The sequence below is a fragment of the Delphinus delphis genome, chromosome 9 (assembly GCF_949987515.2).
Source record: "Delphinus delphis chromosome 9, mDelDel1.2, whole genome shotgun sequence".
NCBI lineage: Eukaryota > Metazoa > Chordata > Mammalia > Artiodactyla > Delphinidae > Delphinus > Delphinus delphis.
In genome coordinates this window covers 7,688,476-7,708,645 of record NC_082691.1, presented here as the reverse complement: position 1 = coordinate 7,708,645, position 20,170 = coordinate 7,688,476, and the positions used below count along the sequence as shown (strand labels likewise).

The 20,170-nt window shown below is 43.3% G+C and overlaps 1 long non-coding RNA gene across 6 annotated transcripts in view; it reads right to left on the bottom strand.

The window, feature by feature from the left end:
* LOC132430854 (uncharacterized) overlaps positions 1-20,170 on the bottom strand; it is a 156,156-nt gene that overhangs the window by 109,110 nt on the left and 26,876 nt on the right. The window contains exon 4 of one of the 6 annotated variants that reach the window (XR_009520580.1): positions 6,818-8,136. The exons of the other annotated variants lie outside the window; for them this stretch is intronic. This is a non-coding gene — a long non-coding RNA (uncharacterized lncRNA). Of the gene's footprint in view, positions 1-6,817; positions 8,137-20,170 lie in introns of those variants that run through there. 6 annotated transcript variants of the gene reach the window in all.

The window sequence follows — 20,170 nt, the reverse complement described above, 5'->3', positions numbered from 1 at the left end:
CAGGAGAGTGGGAGCCAGAGCTGGAAGGAATGGAGCGTTCCAGGTAGAAGGATTGGAGAGCTGTGTCTGAGTTATGATGTGGTAAGAGAGATGGAGAAATGGCAGCACGGGGGCTCTTTAGGTGACCGAGTGGTAAATCCCACTGGATTTGGGGCAAGAGACACTAAGTGACCTTGAAGAGAAGGAAAACGAATGTACGATTAGGAAATAGGTATCCAGGGGCAGAAGGTCTTGTTGGCACATGGTTCAGAAAAGACTGAAGAAGTGGATAAGAAGTAGGAGAAATAGCTCAGTAGGCCAAGCACTCGCCTTGGGAAAGGATTCTACCACTGTTGCTATCAGAAAGAGGCGTGGTTATACGAGGTGAGTGGACTGAAGATAAAATGAGAATAGCTATTTCACAGGAAGCTGTAGAAAACCCAGGGCAAAAGCTGGTCCCTTGAAATTAATCAAGGGGTTCTAAATTAAAATTTTGCCTTGGAATAATGGAAAACAACATACGGAAGCAAAATTGTTTGAAAAAAATGGGTGTAAAAACAGAAAATAAGACTGAACGTTATGATCCATCTTCAACCACTTGAATGTTTTTGGTCAATGGTGCTTATGTATGAGGTGGAACCAGGCAGAGGCATGACAGAATGTGTTAGGATTAGAATCCTCTTGCCTCCATAGCGGTATACTTTTTAATGGGCTGGGTTCATTGAAAATATTTCCTTCCTTCTTATTTGAATTCCACCTCTCAACTTAGGCAGTTTTTCCATAGTTGATTCATAGCTAAAAACTTTTCTTTTTTTCATTTTCACCAAGAATTTTATTGAACAAGTTATTTTACCCTTTTGTTCCACTACCTTCTGCCATTTTTCAGGCAACTTCATAATTCCATCGTCCCAAAACTTTTTACCTTTTTTGAGCAAAGAACTGGTCTAGGTCATAGCTAAAAACTTTTATCTATGATTGTTTCTTCTTTTATTTGGGGTTATCTTCCAAGTACTAAGTTGCCTGATACACAAACAACAATTCCATTCGGCCACCAAAAATGTTCTGAAAAAGTGGTGAATCTGCGCAACCAGACAGAACCTAATTAACAATATAAAATGTCTTCTAGCCACTCATCCTATAATATTGTGATGTAATTCAAGCCATTTCTTGTTTTATGAGCTATGGTTATACAACATGTAACAGTCTACCCCTCCTACGAGAGAAATTCAAGATCACTTCCTTGAGGTCAGCGACTCCTCTTGCTTTTTGGTTCTTAAATTGAAGGCTGAGTAAAGTTCAGAGCTGCCGTCATAAGGGAAGAAAGTAAACCAAGTTCAGAGTTCAGTGACTGAGGAAATAGTCCAGATTCTACCGAGTTCGGATTCCTTTCCACAGCCTTCCAATCTAAAGTGCTGACTTTTGCCCTTGTATGTGAGAAAAAGGCCTGGGCCTGGGAAACCTTCTCCTCTGGAAACATCCCCCCAACACCTTGTGCTAAGTCAGGGATTCATGGAAGGGTAGACATTTCGTAAATGCGAATGCCTTGCCAGTAAGTCTAAACCTGCAGTTACCACCTCAACGTGAACAAATCGATTAGAAGTATGAGTGTTCTTTCTTCCTAACAACTGCTTGAGATCAGTGGGCTCAGGGAAAGGAGACCCAAGCAGAGCAGTAACCATCCTGCGTGGCTGAGAGGAGGCTTCCGTCATGGAGGGCAGCACCCACCCCTGGGGCGGGGGGCGAAGAGGAAGTGATGGGGAAGCAGGACAGGGGCGCAGGATGCTGGGGAGGAGGTGCCGCACACATGCTTTCCTGTAATTTGCAATCCTGCTCCGAGGGCCCCGTTGGCCACATGTCATAGTACAGGTGTGACTTAATATGGGAATTTGTCATTTTTCTATTGGTGTAGTCCTACAATCCATTGTTTTTAAAAAAGTGATTTTGGACCTATGTGAGAACAAAGCTGAATTATCGGGAGCTAAAATCGCATTGAACACTTTGGTGTGCAGTGGCCTCAGAGGCCTGTGTGCCTGCCTTGAGAAGTGTTCTCGAGCCCCCCCTCCATGAACCCCTGACTTTACATGGGACAAGGCACGCTGCACATCCACCTTCTTCCCGCTGGCAAGAGGACCCTGGGCAAAAATTCAAAATACTGGAATATTTTCTCAGTACTTCTATACTCCTCATGCTTCCCTCCCTTGCCACTCAGGCAAGCTAGGCGGCTTTTGGTCTGGTAGCTTCTTGCGTCTTGACCCGATTTCAGTGGTTAGCATCTACCCGGGTCGGGGCAGAAACATACCTTGCCTTGGTACCATGATGTCCGCCCACCCAGAGCTCCGTTCCTTCCATTAGCGGCTTTCTAATTGGCTAGTCCCTGAAGTCTGGTGCTTGCTGTTGCCACTCGTGGTAAGGACTGGGCTGGATGAGGTAAACTCTCCACTGTAGGTAAGCTACATTTGCAGAGCCTTTTCTGTCAAATATCTCCCTCACTCTTTCATTCACTCATTTTGAAAACTTTAATTGAACACCAGCTTTGTGTCAAGCCTGGGGGATAGAAAGATACACAGACAGTGGTCTCTGCCTCAGAAGGTATCGCAGTCTTTTAGGGGCAAAGGTTGTAGTGACAATACTCCCCCTTTGTGTTTGTGAGTGCAGTGTGATGATTCTGGAAGAGGCAGCCGGTATCTCTCCTGAGGCTCCAGCACAGATGTTTGGTGGGGACGGGCGCTGGTGCACTGACTGGGGCAAGGAGGTTAGTAGATATTCCGACAGTGTCTTAAACCCCACTTCCAGGCAGAAACGGTAAGAGGCAGGCATCTGCCTCTGTTGAGGAATGGGGAGTAAACTTGCAGCTTTTAAAAATAATCAGTGATAGAAAATGGAAAAATAGAGGCGCTGGAATGCCATTCTGGCTTGCATAATTCTGGAAAAACAAAATGAAAAGTTTCTAGAACTGTGTTCCGGCATGTTTCCTTAATAACACAGTCTTGTTTATGAAGATTATGTGAGGTAGAACCTAGACCCTAAAGCAAGTAAAAGGAGTGAATAACCGTAATTACCTGCATGTCTACTAAAACTAGTTTGTGTGATGCCATTGGCCAAATACGTATCCTAATATTACACCACTGTGTCTATGGGAAAATTTAAGTGTACCTCTACCAATTCAAATACAGGACTTTTTACAGACCTACAAACGTAAGGTGATATACTCAAGCCCAGCATAGCCTCACTGAGACAGAACTCTGCAAAGGACACGGCTTCCTAGGTTCCTCCAGACACTGAGAGCCTCACCCCGATGTCACTGACAGTGAAAAAACTTAAAGTGGGTGCTCAGCACAGCTCTCCTATTGGTGTCCCTGAAATGGGTGCTGGCTTTGTCCAGCACTTTTCTAGAGGAGAAGGCTAAGCACGGCTTGGGAAGGAACAGAGAAGAGTGGAGGCCCAGACCTACCTCCCCAGAGGCCGATGGCAGGCCAGTGTTGTTACCTGAGCCCCCCTTGGGTCTCACCCCATGGCCTATCAAAGGATCTCTTCCAACAACATAAGACTGTCCTGAAAGGCTTTTTGCCAGTTTTCCAGTGATGCATTATTGCTCACTAATGATTTAATGACCCAAAGGAAGGGCACCACAAGCTACTTAATCCAACACTGATGTGAAAAGTAATTTTCTGTTTGGAGACAAAGCTGAAAGCAGACCCTCTGCTTTCTCAGTGCCTTGGTGAGTCTCAGGTTACACCACTAAACAACATTCTGTCTCTAGTAAAGAGGCACAGAAGTAGCTCTGGGAATTATTCTTTAGTCATGTCATATCCAGATTATCTAAACATTGAATTAAACAGTGAATTTTATGGTGCACTTAACATTTTTCAGTATTTTCTCATTTCAAGAAAATGATGCCTTTCACAGAGCAGAATCTCCAAGCACATTTGTGGGTTGATTATTGAATCAAACTCTTCATTCACATTTTGAAAAGAAACATCCAAGTATTAGGTTTGCTACTGCTTTAAAAGATGTAAATCAATGTTTCCATGACTATGGAAAATTATAACAAAGGAACTAGAAAATACACTCTCACCTTTGTGAGATGTACGAGGAAATGCACTTTACACTCAAAATCTCAGAGATCTCCGTGCAAGGTGGGGATGGCATGAGTGAACAGAGCTAAAGAAGGAAAAGCACGGGGGCTATAGGGTCAGCCACACGGGGCCCTGCTCTTGGAGACGTGATGCGCCCACAGGGCAGTGTCGGCACAGGCATCGCTGCTGCCGCTACACCAGTCTTTAACCACCAAGCACACATCAGAGTCTGCTGACAAACGAATAAATGAGTTTTTCAGGGAAGTCCTAGTCAGCATTTTTAAGTGCTTACAGAGAACTGAGGAAGAACGAATGGCTTCAAATACAAGAGAAGAGATTTCATTCAAAAAAAGTGATTTGAGAAAAATGCTGGAGCGCGGCCTTCCGGGTTTAGGGTACGTTTGAGAAGAAAATGCACATCTATCTGTGATGGTTTGAAAAAGCTGTCTGCTTGAGGAGAAAATAGGCTGAAGGAGCCCATCTCCTCAGGTTCCTCTGGTATCAAGGTGGGCTTAATCCTTGTTAACTGGCGTTTTATTACTGCAGCTTTCGGTGGTAACAAACACCTTCCCGAGCTGTGAACAGCGCTGACGTGGAAAATATCTTAACCTGCGAAGCACCAGCCCCGGTTCCCCGAGAGCAGGGACAGTGCATCAGCAGGTGCCCAAGGGTTGGCCTGTGGATACAAACTCAGAGGCTTAGGACGTGGACTTTTCAGAGACCTTGAAACCTGGAAATTGTTTACAAAACGCAGTGCCTTCGTATCCCATTTTCAGAGGAGAGGATCCGTCTCAAAGATAACTCTGTAGCCACTGCCTTGGGGAATTCTGGCACAAACCCTGTGTTCTAACTATCTGATGGCTCCTAGGACATCACAGCCTCTTAAACCTCTACATCTTTGCTGAGGTTGGGAGGGTCTCCCAGAGCCCCCGGTGCGACTTTCCCAGGACGTGCGCTCCAGCCTGCCGAGCAAACGAGGGACAGTCCCATTCAGGACAAACCCTGGAATCCCCTCTGTCAGCCTCCCTAGTCTACCACTTTGGGGAATTTCCAAAAAAACACAGGCATGGTGTGGGGTTAAATGGCCACTACTTTCAGAGTCACACCGAGGCCAGCCTTGTGTTTTCTGTCTGCTTCTCTCTCTCGATTATTTTGGCACAACTGACTGAACAAATAAAGGGTTTGGGGTGTGTGTGTGAAATGATGCAATAAAGTTCTAACATGAAGCTAAAGGATAACACTGTGATGCATTCAGGTTGACGAGTGTAAGTCAGAAAATGGTGACGCTGCCAATGTTTGCTATTTTATTAGAATGTAGAAACCCATTAAACTGATTGCACTGTAAGCATGACTTGCTGCGTCTATGTACTTTACTCTGACAGAGAGGGTGTAAATATAAAGTCTGATCTTAAATGGAGGCTTGCAATGACATTTACTTTCCTGACCTGCACAGCCAAGTTAAAGTTTATGTAGTCCTCCCTTAAAGCCCAGAGAAATATAGGTTTGAGTCAAAATGGCCTTTATGATTCTCATATGAGGAGCTCTGGCTGAGTTCATAAAGTCGAGGCATGTCCTGGGGGCACTGTTCTTAAATATGGAAAACTATTTCCTAACCCAGAGCCAGGCTTCAGCCACAATGAGATTACACCAGCATCAGAAAAAGAATGGGGCTCAGATCTTCAGACCAGAACATCCACCCACAAGAACATCATGGAAGAACGGCAGTTTTCTCAGTGCCTGATGTCTGCTTGTATGAAAGTAATAGAGAAGCAGAGAGGGGGCAATAAGGTAAATCGAGTTTAAGAATATCAGGAAGAATAGCAGAACATTGGGGTCTTGGTAAATGAAGTGAGATTCAGGCATGAAACTAAGGCCCTGAGCAACTTAGTTTCAGAGGAGAGCCAGGAATGTTTCTCAGGAGTTGTAAGCACCGGGCCCTGGCTGGGAGTCAACTGAAGAAGAGGCTCACTGGACGCGAAGGACCTCGGCATCAGACAGCGTGTGCACGGCAGGGGCCTCTGGGCTGCAACGGAAAGAGCCACACACAGGTCCGCAGAGCACTTAGTGAAAAGCACCGGGGGCTGCCTGAAGGCTTCGCTTCAGATGGAAACTGCAGGAGGAATTCTGAACTGAAGTTAGGAGGACACAGATAATGCTCTGGATACCAAATCATGTGGGCCCAGAGAGAAGCAAGGTCCGCCTTCTCACAGGTGAGACCATACTCCCCAGTATAGTGAATGTTCTCTTTTACAGGTTTTAAGAATCAACTTAAAAAAACAACTTAAATCAGCTTCAAGGGTATCTCGTGACGTTTGAGATATAGGTAAATACATGGGTTATTGGCTTCAATTTCAATATTGTTTTAGAATGTTTCTATTCAGAAGATTTCTTTTTTTTTTGGCGGTACGCGGGCCTCTCACTGTTGTGGCCTCTCCCACTGCGGAGCATAGGCTCTGGACGCGCAGGCTCAGCGGCCATGGCTCACGGGCCCAGCCGCTCTGCGGCATGTGGGATCTTCCTGGACCGGGGCAGGAATCCGTGTCCCCTGCATTGGCAGGCGGACTCTCAACCACTGCGCCACCAGGGAAGCCCCAGAAGATTTCTTGATTGACAAACTTTGGAATAAAGTTTATGTGGGGTGTATTTAGGGATTCAGCAGGAATGGGATATTTTGAGACTAGATTGTCAGATGGCCACTCACTCGTGCTCCTTGACGAGAGATGGGGAAATACCTACAACAGCATGGGTGGGGATCCCTGCACCCTCTCAAAACCTGACTCCATCATGCTTGTACACATGCTCCTAGTCTGCTTCTCATGGTCCCACAGAACAAGGGATAGCCCCCTTCCCTATGATGTCTTGGCAGGGTCTCTGAGTTCTCCTGATTCAGTCAAAATATCCTTAGTGCCTTCCGTATTTCCTCAAAGGATCTTTTAATTGTCTTGGCTGCTTTTATCCTGAATGTGCTAGCTTATGAAGAAATATTAGGCTCAGAATTTAAGGTCTATTTAGTCCTCGATACATAATCGTGAAAAGCGTCAAAGAGCTAATCTGAAATCTGCAGAGAAGAGTAGAACCACCGTGTGCAGATGTCTCTAGTACTAGTCCGTGCTGGGCGAGCAGTTAGAGAGCTGTGTTAGCAGAGTCACGTGCTTTCTACTAACTTAAAACCTACTTCATAATTGCCCCAAATTGGAAGCAACCAAATGTCCTCCAATAGGTGAATGGATAAACAAGCTACGATACATTCATACCACGGAGTATTATTTAGCGATAAAAGAGCGAGCCATCAAGCCACAAAAAGACATATTATTTAGCAATAAAAGAGAGCCATCAAGCCACCAAAAGACATGCAGAAATCTCAAGTGCTGGTTACTAAGTAAAAGAAGCCAATCTGGGTGGTTTCCGGAGGCAGGGGGTAGAGGTGGGCAAATGGTAGTCACTTCTAGTTATAAAATAAATAAGTCCTGGAGACATCACATACAGCACGGTGACTGTAGGAAACAATACCGTATTGTATATTTGAAAGTTGCTAAGAGATTATCTTAAAAGTTCTCATTACACACACACACAGAATTTGTAACTATGTGCAGTGATGAATGCTACCTTTATTGGGGTAATCATTTTACGATATATACCTACATCAAATCATTATGCTGTACATGTATAACTAATTCAATGTTATGCATCAATGAACTCTCAAAAAAATTAACCAGAGGCGCAGCCAAGCCAATCTGAAAAGACTCCACACGATATGATTCCAACTATACGACATTCTGGAAAAGGCAAAACTACAGAAACAGTGAAAAGACCAATGGCTGCCGGTGTTTGGGAGCTGGGGATAGAGGACCGAACAGGTGAAGCACAGGGAATTTTTAAGGCAGTGCAACTATTGTGTATGATACTATGGTGGTGGATAAATGACATTATGCATCTGTGAAAACTACAGGGGGGGCTGAGTCAAGAAGGCAGAGTAGGAGGCCGTGGAGTTCACCTCTTCCCACAGGCGCATGAAGAGTACGTTGACAGATGGAAATTCTCACAGAGCACCTGCTGAGCACAAGCAGAGGGCCTGGGAAACCTAAAAGGACAAGGAAAGATCCATGTGTAACTGGGCAGGACGAAAGAGAGAAAAGGAAAAAAAAAGAAAAGAGGAAGTAGGACAGGACCTGTGCCCCTGTCGGGAAGCTGAAGGAGCGGAGAGCTTCCCGCACCCGGGGAAGCCCCTCACTGCGGAATAGGTCAGCTGAGACAGAAGGGGAGCTTTGGGGGCCCTGAGGAGAGCAGAGCACCCAGTTTGTGGCAGGCAGGACAGAGTGAGACCTACACAGATGGTCATGCCACAGCGCTGCATGACCCAGCCTGAGAGGTATGGGCAGGGGCTGGGTGCTGCAACATGGGGTTTGGAGAGCAAACCTGGGGAGAGGACTGCTGTTGGCTGTGCAGAGACAGCCTGAGGGGAAAGGAGAGAGGAGCTCTGCAACCAGAAAAGCTCCCGGAGGAAGCCTGGTCTGCCGTACAAGCAAAGGGCCATTGTTGAGTGACTGGGTCGCCATTGCGGCCTCTCTCCCCAGGGGCCGGCCCCTGCCTCTGCAGGCACTAGGAGGGGCTCCCACCAGAGCAGGTTCGTGTGCCTCATTCCGTCGCCGCCTCCTCTCCCTCCCACCTGAGTGGGCACATGAGCCCCAGTCGGTTGCCACCTCCACCCCTCTTGCCTGTGCAGGGAGCAGACACCTGAGGGTAGTCCACACGCAGAGGTGTGGCGGAAACCAAAGCTGAGCCCCAGGGGCTGTGTGACTAAGGAAGAAGAGCCGCAGCCACTAACCTTGGATTAAACCCCACCACGACTGGCTTGGTAAACTCAGCGCCTGCGGAACATCTGAACGGACAACAAGTGCTCCTGCAACTGAGACCGGTCTTGCTTTCACAGCTATGGACTTTGTGGGCACGTACATGCCGGGGTTGGGCCAGGCCGGACTCTGAGCTGCATCATAACTCCCACAGTGGGTCCAGATCCATGATTACTGCAATTCTGGAACCTGACTTCAGTGGATCTATGCTGGTGGCCTGGTGTGAACAATGCTCGAGAGACACCAGGGCCAATTGCCGGCTCACCCACAGATAAGGTGGAGCAGAGAGCAGTGCCAACAACAGTGTAATCTGAGAGCTCACACAACAGGTGAAAGGCGCCACAACAGAGCACACCCACAGGTGAACAGCTCCAAAGGAGGAATACTCAGTGGCTTCTCTCGCAGTGGGAGTGCTCCAATTGCACATACCTCACACCGCAGATCAGAAACACAGCTAGGAAACAGATCTGGGGGCCTCTACTGCAACAACTAGGGAGCAGACTACACCTCTGACAGGGCAGTGACAACCACAGAGCAAACGGGAGGCCCTGCTCAATACCCAGTGTAGGCTCTGGTCACCACAACACCAATCAAAACCCCTGTCAAGGGGATAAAGGCCAGCATACACTGAAGAAAGTGGTGGCAGACATCCATACTAAAAACAGCCCTTGTACCAAAAAAAAAAAGAAAAAAAAGAAAACAATTAAACCCATGCAGGCTACACAGCATCGTTCCCACTTAAAAATAGTCCTCCAAGACAGTCTGAGGGTCTGGCATCAGGAAGAAAAACGCCCAGAGCATTTAGCCTTGAAGGCCAGTGGGGGTTGAGTGCAGGAGCTCCTCAGGGCTGGGAGAGGCAGAGACTCCACTCTGGGAGGTGCACACAAGGTCTCACGTACACTGGGACCTGGGGAACCGGGGCTAGACCTACCTTCGGGCCTTGCAGGGCCTCCTGGGGAAGTAGTGGTGGGCTGCAGCTCACAGTGGGGGCAAGGACACTGGGAGCAGAGGCCCCAGGGAATAGTAATCGACATGAGCGCTCCTGGAGGACCCCGTTTCAGCACCAAGACCTGACCCCACCCAACAGCTTCAGGCTGCAGTGCTGGAACTCCTCAGGCCCAACAACCAGCAAGACAGGAACACAGCCCCACCCATCAGCAGATAGGCTGCCTAAAGTATTATGCTCACAGCCACCCCAAAGCACATACCCTGGGCTTCCCTGCTGGCGCAGTGGTTGAGAGTCCATCTGCCGATGCAGGGGACACGGGTTCGTGCCCCAGTCCAGGAGGATCCCACGTGCCACGGAGCGGCTGGGCCCGTGAGCCATGGCTGCTGAGCCTGTGCGTCCGGAGCCTGTGCTCCGCAACAGGAGAGGCCACAATAGTGAGAGGCCCGTGTACCGCAAAAAAAAAAAAAAAAAGCACATACCCTGATAGGGAACTGCCCAACAGAGGGACAAGACCCAGTTCCACCCACCAGAGGGCAGGCACCAGTTCCTCCCACTAGAAGCCTGCAGAAGCCCCTGGACTAACCTCACCCACCAGGGGGCAGACACCAGAAGCAAGAGGAACTATGATCCTGCAGCCTGCAGAAAGGAGACCACAAACACAGTAAGTTAGACAAAATGAGATGATAAGGAAATATGTTGCAGATAAAGGAGAAAGATAAAAACTACAAGAACAACTAAATGAAGAGAAGATAGGCAAGCTACCTGAAAAAGAATTCAGAATGACGATAGTAAAGATGATCCAAAATCTTGAAAAAAGAATGGAAGCACAGACTGAGAAGATAAAAGAAATAACAAAGAGATAGAAGATTTAAAGAACAAACAGAGATGAATAACACAATAACTGAAAAGAAAAATACACTAGAAGGAATCAACAGCAGAATAACTGAGGCAGAAGAACGAATAAGTGAGCTGGAAGACAGAATGGTGGAAATCACTGACACAAAACAAAGAAAAAAGAATGAAAAGAAATGAGGACATTCTTAGAGACCTCTGGGACAACATTAAATGGACCAACAATCGTATTATTGGAGTCCCAGAAGAAGAAGAGAAAGAGAAAGGGCATGAGAAAATATGTGAAGAGATTATAGTCGAAAATTCCCTAACATGGGAAAGAAATTGTCACCCAAGTTGAGGAAGCTCAGAGAGTCACATACAGGGTAAATTCAAGGAGGAACATGCCAAGACACATATTAATCAAACTGACAAAAATTAAAGACAAAGAAAACATATCAAAAGCAACAAGGGAAAAACAACAAATAACATACAAGGGAATCCCCAAAGGTTATCAGCTGATTTTTCAGCAGAAACTCTGCAGGCCAGAAGGGAATGGCATGATATATTTAAAGTGATGAAAGGGAAGAACCTGCAACAAAGAATACTCTACCTAGCAAGGCTCTCATTTAGATTCGAGGAAGAAATCAAAAGCTTTCCAGACGAGTAAAAGCTAAGCAAATGCAGCATCACCAAAATAGCTTTACAACAAATGCTAAAGGATCTTCCCTAGGCAGGGGAATAAAAGAGGCCAAACTAGAAACAAGAAAATCACAAATGGGAAAGCTCAATGGTAAAGGCAAACATACAGTAAAAGGAGGAAATTATCCACACACAAATATGATATCAAAACCAGCTACCATGAGAAGAGGGGAATACAAATTCAGGAAATGGGAATTGCATTTGAAATTGAGACCAGCAACTTAAAACAACCTTGATATATATATATAGACTGTTATATCAAAACCTCATGGGAAATGCAAACCAAAAAACTACAGTAGATACACACACGAAAAAGGAAAAGCAACCCAAACACAACACTAAAGATGGTCATCAAACCATCAGAGAAGACAGCAAAAGAGGAAGGGAAGAAAAAAGACCTACAAAAACAAATCCAAAAAATTTAAGAAAATGGTAATAGGAACATACATATCAATAATTACCTTAAATGTAAGTGGATTAAATGCTCTAGCCAAAAGACATAGACTGGCTGAATGGAAACAAAAACAAGACCCATATATATGCTGTGTACAAGAGAACCACTTCAGACCTAGGGACACATACAGACTGAAAGTAAGGGGATGGAAAAAGATATTCCATGCAAATGGAAATCAAAAGAAAGCTGGAGTAGCAATACATATCAGAAAAAATAGACTTTAAAATAAAGACTGTTACAAGAGACAAGGAAGGACACTACATAATGATCAAGGGATCAGTCCAAGACGAAGATATAACAATTGTAAATATATATGCACCCACCATAGGAGCACCTCAATATAAAAGGCAAACACTAACAGCCATAAAAGAGGAAATCAACAGCAACACAATAATAGTGGGGAATTTCAACACCCCACTTACACCAATGGATAGATCATCCAGATAGAAAATTAATAAGGAAACACAAGGTTTAAATGATACATTAGAACAGAAAGACTTAATTGATATTTATAGAACATTCCATCTGAAAGCAGCAGAATACACTTTATTCTCAAGTGCACAAGGAACATTTTCCAGGGTAGATCACATCTTGGGCCACAAATCAAGCCTCGGTAAATTTAAGAAAACTGACATCATATCAAGCATCTTTTCTGACCACAACGCTATGAGATTAGAAATCAATTACAGGGAAAAAATTGTAAAAAACACAAACACATGGAGGCTAAACAATATGTTCCTAAATAGGCAATGGATCACTGAAGAAACCAAAGAGGAGATCAAAAAATACCTAGAGACAAATGACAACAAAAACACAGTGATCCAAAACCTATGGGATGCATGCAGCAAAAGCACTTCTAAGAGGAGAAGGTTATAGCAATACAATCTAACCTCAGGAAACAAGAATCAACTCAAATGAACAACCCAACCTTACACCTAAAGCAACTAGAGAAAGAGGAACAAACAAAACCCAAAGTTAGTAGAAGGAAAGAAATCATGAAGATCAGAGCAGAAATAAATGAAATAGAAACAAAGAAAACAATAGCAAAGATCAATGAAACTACAAGCTGGTTCTTTTAGAAGATAAACAAAATTGATAAATCTTTAGCCAGACTCATCAAGAAAAAAAGGGAGAGGACTCAAATCAATAAGATTAGAAATGAAAAAGAAGTTACAAGTGACACCACAGAAATACAAAGGATCATAAGAGACTACTACAAGCAACTATATGCCAATAAAAGGGAAAACCTAGAAGAATTGCACAAATTCTTAGAAAGGTACACCCTTCCAAGACTGAACCAGGAAGAAACAGAAAATATGAACAGACCAGTCACAAGTACTGAAAATGAAACTGTGATCAAGAAACTTCCAACAAACAAAAGTCCAGGACCAGATGGCTTCAAGGTGAATTCTATCAAACATTTAGAGACGAGTTAACACCTATCCTTCTAAAACTTTTACAAACAAATGCAGAGGAAGGCACACTCTCAAGTTCATTCTACGAGGCCACCATCACCCTGATACCAAAAACCAGACAAAGTTATCACACACAGAAAAAGTTACAGGTCAATATCACTGATGAACATAGATGAAAAATCCTTAACAAAAAACTAGTAAACCAAATCCAACAGTACATTAAAAGGATCGTACACCATGATCAAGTGGGATTTATCTCAGGGATATAAGGTTTCTTCAATATACACAAATCAATCAGTGTGATACACCACATTAACAAACTGAAGAATAAAAACCACATGATCATCTCAACAGATGCAGAAAAATCTTTTGACAAAATTCAACACCCATTTATGATAAAAACTCCAGAAAGTTGGCAAAGGGGGAACCTACCTCAACATAATAAAGGCCATATATGACAAACCCACAGCAAACAGCATTCTGAATGGTGAAAAACTGAAAGCATTTCCTCTAAGATTAGAAACAAGACAAGGATGTCCATTCTCACCACTTTTATTCAACATAGTTTTGGAAGTCCTAGCCACGGCAATCAGAGAAGAAAAAGAAATAAAAGGAATCCAAATTGGAAAAGAAGAAGTAAAACTGTCACTGTTTGCAGATGACATGATACTATACATAGAGAATCCTAAAGATGCTACCAGAAAACTACAAGAGCTCAACAATGAATTTGGTAAAGTTGCAGGACACCAAACTAATACACAGAAATCCTTGCATTCCTATACACTAAAGATGAAAGATCAGAAAGAGAAATTAAGGGAACAATCCCATTTACCATCACATCAAAAAGAATAAAATCCCTAGGAATAAACCTGCCCAAGGAGGCAAAAGACCTGTACTCAGAAAACTATAAGATACTGATGAAAGAAATCACAGATGACACAGATGGAGAGATATACCATGTTCTTGGATTGAAAGACTCAATATTGTGAAAATGACTATACTACCCAAAGCAATCTACAGATTCAATACAATCCCAATCAAATTACCAATGGCATTATTTTTTTACAGAACTAGAACAAAAAAATCTTAAAATTTGTATGGAGACATAAAAGACCCCGAATAGCCAAAGCAGTCTTGAGGGGAAAAAAATGGAACTGGAGGAATCAGACTCCCTGACTTCAGACTATACTACAGATCTACAGTAATCAAGACAGTATGGTACTGCCACAAAAACAGAAATATAGATCAATGGAACAGGATAGAAAGTCTAGAGATAAATCCAAGCACCTATGATCAATTAATCTATGACAAAGGGGGCAAGAATATAAAATGGAGAAAAAACAGTCTCTTCAATAAGGGGTGCTGAGAAAAATAGATAGCTACATGTAAAAGAATGAAATTAGAACACTCCCTAACAGCCTACAGAAAAATAAGCTCAAAATGGATTAAAGACTGAAATGTAAGGCTGGATACTATAAAACTCTTAGAGGAAAACATAGGCAGAATACTCTCTGACATAAATCGAAGCAAGATCTATTTTGATCCACCTCCTAGAATAATGAAAATAAAAACAAAAATAAACAAATGGGGCCTAATTAAACGTAAAAGCTTTTGCATGGCAAAGAACACCATAAACAAAATGAAAAGACAGCCCACAGAATGGGAGAAAGTATTTGCAAATGAAGTGACTGATGAGGGATTCATCTCCAAAATACACAAACAGCTCTTGTAGCTCAATATCAAAAAAACGAAAAACCCAATCAAAATATGGGCAGAAGATTTAAATAGACTTTTCTCCAAAGAAGACATACAGATGGCCAAAAAGCACATGAAAAGATGCTCAATATTGCTAATTATTAGAGAAATGCAAATCAAAGCTACAATGAGATATCACCTCACGCCAGTCAGAATGGCTATCATCAAAAAATCTACAAACAGTAAATGCTGGAGAGGGTGTAGAGAAAAGGGAACCCTCCTACACCTTTGGCAGGAATGTAAATTAGTACAGCCACTATGGAGAACAGTATGGAGGTTCCTTAAAGAACTAAAAATAGAATTACCATATGACCCAGCAATCCCACTACTGGGCATATACCCAGAGAAAACCATAATTCAAAAAGACACATGCACCCCAATGTTCACTGCAGCACTATTTACAATAGCCAGGTCATGGACGCAACCTAAATGTCCATCAACAGAGGAATGGATAAAGAAGATGTGGTACATATATACAATGGAATATTACTCAGCCATAATAAAGAATGAAATAATGTCATCTGTAGCAACATGGATGGACCTAGAGATTGTCATACTGAGTGAAGTCAGACAGAGAAAAACAAATATATGATATCGCTCATATGTGGAATCTAAAAAAAATGGTACAAATGAACTTATTTACAAAACAGAAATAGAGTTACAGATGTAGACACAAACTTATGGTTCCTGGGGGTGGGGAATGGCAGGGAGAGGGATAAATCAGGAGATTGGGATTGACCTATACACACTACTATATAAAAAGTAGATAACTAATAAGGACCTACTGTATAGCACAGGGAACTCTTCTCAATACTCTGTAATGACCTATTTGGGAAAAGAATCTAAAAAAGAGTGGATATATGTATATGTATAACTAATTCACTTTGTTGTACAGCAGAAACTAACACAACAACTATACTCCAATTATACTCACCTATAATCCAATAAAAATTTGAAAAAAAAACTATAAAGCTACACAACACAAAGAGGAACCCTAATGTAAACTATAGATGTTAGTTAATAATATATCAATATTGGTTCATTGATTATAACAAATGTACCATACCAATGCTAGATGTTAATAGAAAAAAAGAAAAAGAAAAAAACCCCAACTCTTAAATAAAACCTAAAGTAGTTTTCATAATCCCTCTAAGCATGTCATTTCATCCCATTATCCTGTTTTTCTATTACCTTCTGGACCCAAAAGCAGGCTTTTTATTTAGTCCCTATTAAACTGCACTGTGTATTTATTAGTCTGATAGTGTTTGACCATGATTCTACCACCCAGCACATGCCCTATTCTCTTGTAGGTATGTACTACCCAGTAGTTTGGTGAGTATGTTCTTTGTTCATGTATACGTCATAAATTAAAATGAATGAACCAATTTCTTCAACAACTATTTGTTAAGTAACTGGTGTGTACCAGGCATTGCTCTGGTATCAGTGAGCAAGATATAAGTTCTGGTGGAACTTATATTCGTGAGCAGGAAGACAGACAATAACCAATAACATCACAAATGAGTTCTCAAATAGGTTAGGAAAATCTAAGCATCATGGGAAAAACAGAAAGGGGTGGAGGGGATCATTAATTATTCAAGTGCCCTGGATCTGAGCTTGGAAGGAACATGGCGGGTTTGAGGTAGTGTGGAAAGGCCAGTCTGTGATGGCCACGTGGAGAGCAGGAGACAGATGAGGCCACAGGGTGCTGCGAGGCCAGAGCACGCTGGGCTGCATGGGCTGAGGGGAGGGCTTGGAACTCTATGCCCTCCTTCCCCGCACAATAGAAAGCCATTCCACGGTTTTAAACAACAGGGATGATGAAACAAGCCTCTCAAAGAGAGAACGGACGGGAGGGAGGTGAGAGGCGCCGTGGGGAGGAGAGCAGCAGCAGTCCAGAGGGGCTGCGGGGCTTGGAGCAGGACAGCGGGGAGACGGGAAAGCAGGGGCCGCTGAGAGGAAGAGCTGACTCCCCGGCCTCCGTGAACAGTCAGGCGGGAAGGGGAAGCGCTCACCGAGACCGGAAGTCCTGGAGCCGGGGGAGCGGTCCGGGCAGCCTGATGGGGTGTGAGGCGCCTGTGACGTGCACAGGCAGGAGAAGCGGCAGGCAGGTGCATCTGTGGGGCTGGGGATCAGACCCGTGCGTTCATTCAACAAGACATAGCTTTCCCTGGCTAGGGCAGTATCATAGTCACTGTTCCTGCATCTTGCAGAAGTGTCGCAAAGGCATGTTACGGGAGACGAGAACAGGGCTTCACGCCACGCGGACGTGAGTGCAGTTTCCTTGAGCTCACTGAACTTCTCTGAGTCTCAGCTCTCCCTCTTTTGCAAGTTCTGGTCATCACTTCAGTGAAGGATTTTTGTCAGGCTTGAAAAAGATAACGTGTTAAAAAACTCTAAAAGATCTTTTCTATTTGAGATGAGAATCCTCAAGTCCCCCCTGTCTCTGTCCCTCTCTTTATCACCCCTCCTCTATTTTTTCTTCTAGAGTTTCCTATTTTACTTTCAAAAAAGGAATTTTGTTCTCACATGTCTTATCCCCAGGGTATCTACACAGTCTCCTCCTCAGTGACTGACATGCCTCTAATAATCTGCTCTAGGATTTTTTAACGTCGACCATAAGAAGGTTGTGGACTTAAGAACGCATCTTATTTTCTTTTGTCAAGGCTTTACCTACATCTGAGACTCCCATCTCTTACCAGCCTTGCACAAATCCTAAATGCTCACGAACAGCATTTGTCATAACGTCAATCCGCCATCACTTGATTTCAATCCGGCTGCACCAGGCAGTGAAGGAGAAACAGAGTGTGGGCAGATGGGTTCCTTTGGAGTTGGGATTTGACGACACAGCTTTGGTGGAAAGATAGAAAGCAAGAAAAGTGCAATGCTGATGTACTATTGTAAAATGGTCAATCATTCTGTTCAGCCTTGCTGATAGAGTGAACTGGGAAACTAGGATGATATATACATCCCAGTGATACAAAGAGCAGTGTTACTCGGAATAAAAGAAAAGGCAAAGAGAAAGAACGGCAGCCTCGGTGACATCTAAGCTCATTATTTCAGAGGTGGAATAATCACAGTGTGACCAAGAGAAGAAACTGCTTAAGTGAAATAGAAGTGAAGATTGTCAGGGTTCAGGAGAAGAATATTTTGAGAAAAATTATAACATGAGATAAGAGTCTCTAACCAGATATAGAAACATACTATAACATATCATGTTTAAAGCAAAGAAATATGGCTGAAAAACAGAAAAACATATGAGTGGTAAAGTATAGACAGCCCAGAAATTGACCTAGATCAGTGTGGGATTATTGAAATATTGCTGGGTAATGAGTGGGAAACAGCAGAAACTTAATAAATTATATTGGGTAAAAATTAGACAGTATTTTGGAAAAAGTAAATATATAACCATATTCGGAAATCTCTGAATATATCAAAGAACTAAATATTAGGGAAATCACAGACGAGCTTGCATAAAGGCAGAATTTGTTATAACTTTAAACTGTTGATATCATTTGAAGAATTGAAGCAATATAAAAGTATGAGAGAAAAACAACAGATTCTATTACATAGAAATGTAAAATTTTTGTAAGCAAAGAAGGGTTAGAATAAAAATGCAACAGAAGACTGGGTAACACGTACAAACAGAGTGCACACATATAATAAAGCAAGTGGTATAAATTGCTACGGCCCTAACGGAACGTTAATCGACTATGGAAATAGTCATATAATTTGGACCAGTACTCTAACCTCTAAAAATTTATCCTAAGGAAATAGTAAAAAGGAGAAGAAGTTAGGTCCATGAAAGTATTAATTGCAGGATTATCTGTAACTGTAAAATAATAAAAACAAACCAAATATCTAACAATAAGGGAATGGTTAAGGAAATTAGGACATAGTGGCTCAATGACATATTTAGCTATTAAAATGGTAATTTGGAAAACGATGTAATAACACGAAAAATATTTGAGATAATACTTAAAGGGTATGGTAACATTTATATGGTTATGGAAAAACACTAAAATAGCACACTGGAGAGTTAACACAATTCTTTTAGTGTGTTAGGATTATGGGTGATTTTATTTTGTAAGTTTCATTTAAGAGTTTAAAATAGTATATGGAAAATTCAAACAGAAGACATGCACAAGGTAGGAAGGACTACAGGTGTTGCTGAAACCAGACTGGTAAGTCACCCAGGCTAATGGCACAGGCTACAGGAGTTCTGGGTTGTGTCTGAAGCCCCCACAGGGTTTCCTTATCACCCCAATTCCCTCACCAATACTAGAATTAATTTGTGTTACTCACAGGAAGTGGTTTGCTTAGATGACTGACTTAATGTCCTCAGATGAGTCTCCTCCCTGAGGCACTGCCCCTCCTAGTAACTACGCACCACCATCATTTTCTAGGCAATAAAAATTTAGGACGGTCAAGCCTAAGCTTCTGAAATGCATAAAAACTGACGTTTTCAAAGTTTGGGCTTTTTCAAAACTTCCTGAATCTTCTGAAAGCAAAATGGACCCATAAGCACCAATTCTATTGGTCCTTCACTTCCTCTGTGCCCAGACAGAGGAAGATTTCTTCCTTTTACTCTACGTCCTCTGCCAGGTAATTTGTGGACCTTTTGGATTATGGATCTTCAAAACATGGAGAAAAGAGGAGAAATGAGACCTGAGACAAGGAGGAACAGAGGAGGGCCAGGAGAGGCTATCAGTCTACAAAGTAAGGCAAGGGGATGTGAGAGGAGGAGGGGCTTGGGGGGGACGGGTCTGCCACCAGAGGGCAGATCCAGGGTGCAAAGGAAGGGGGTGAAGGAAGGGGCTTTGGAGAAGGGCTGCTCTGGGTTCCGAGTCTCTCTCGATGTCCCTGCAAGATGCCAGCGATGCCTTTTTAATTAGTTTGTGGCTGAACCATACTTCTATACGTGAGCCATTGATTTCAGGGAAGGAGCCACACTGGGCCTGAGAACTTATAAGTGCCTCCCTGCCCTCCCTATGGATACGTCCTGGGACATCCTGGTGCCACTCCAGACAAGAGGCCGGGTGGTTCGTGCCTCTCCTCCTTCCTAAGGAGCAGGCCCTGTCGAATGGCTCACGGGAGCCAGAGCTGAAAGTTTTCTCTGCTGGATGTTTCTGCCAAGGAAGGAAAGTAAAAGCAGAATCTTC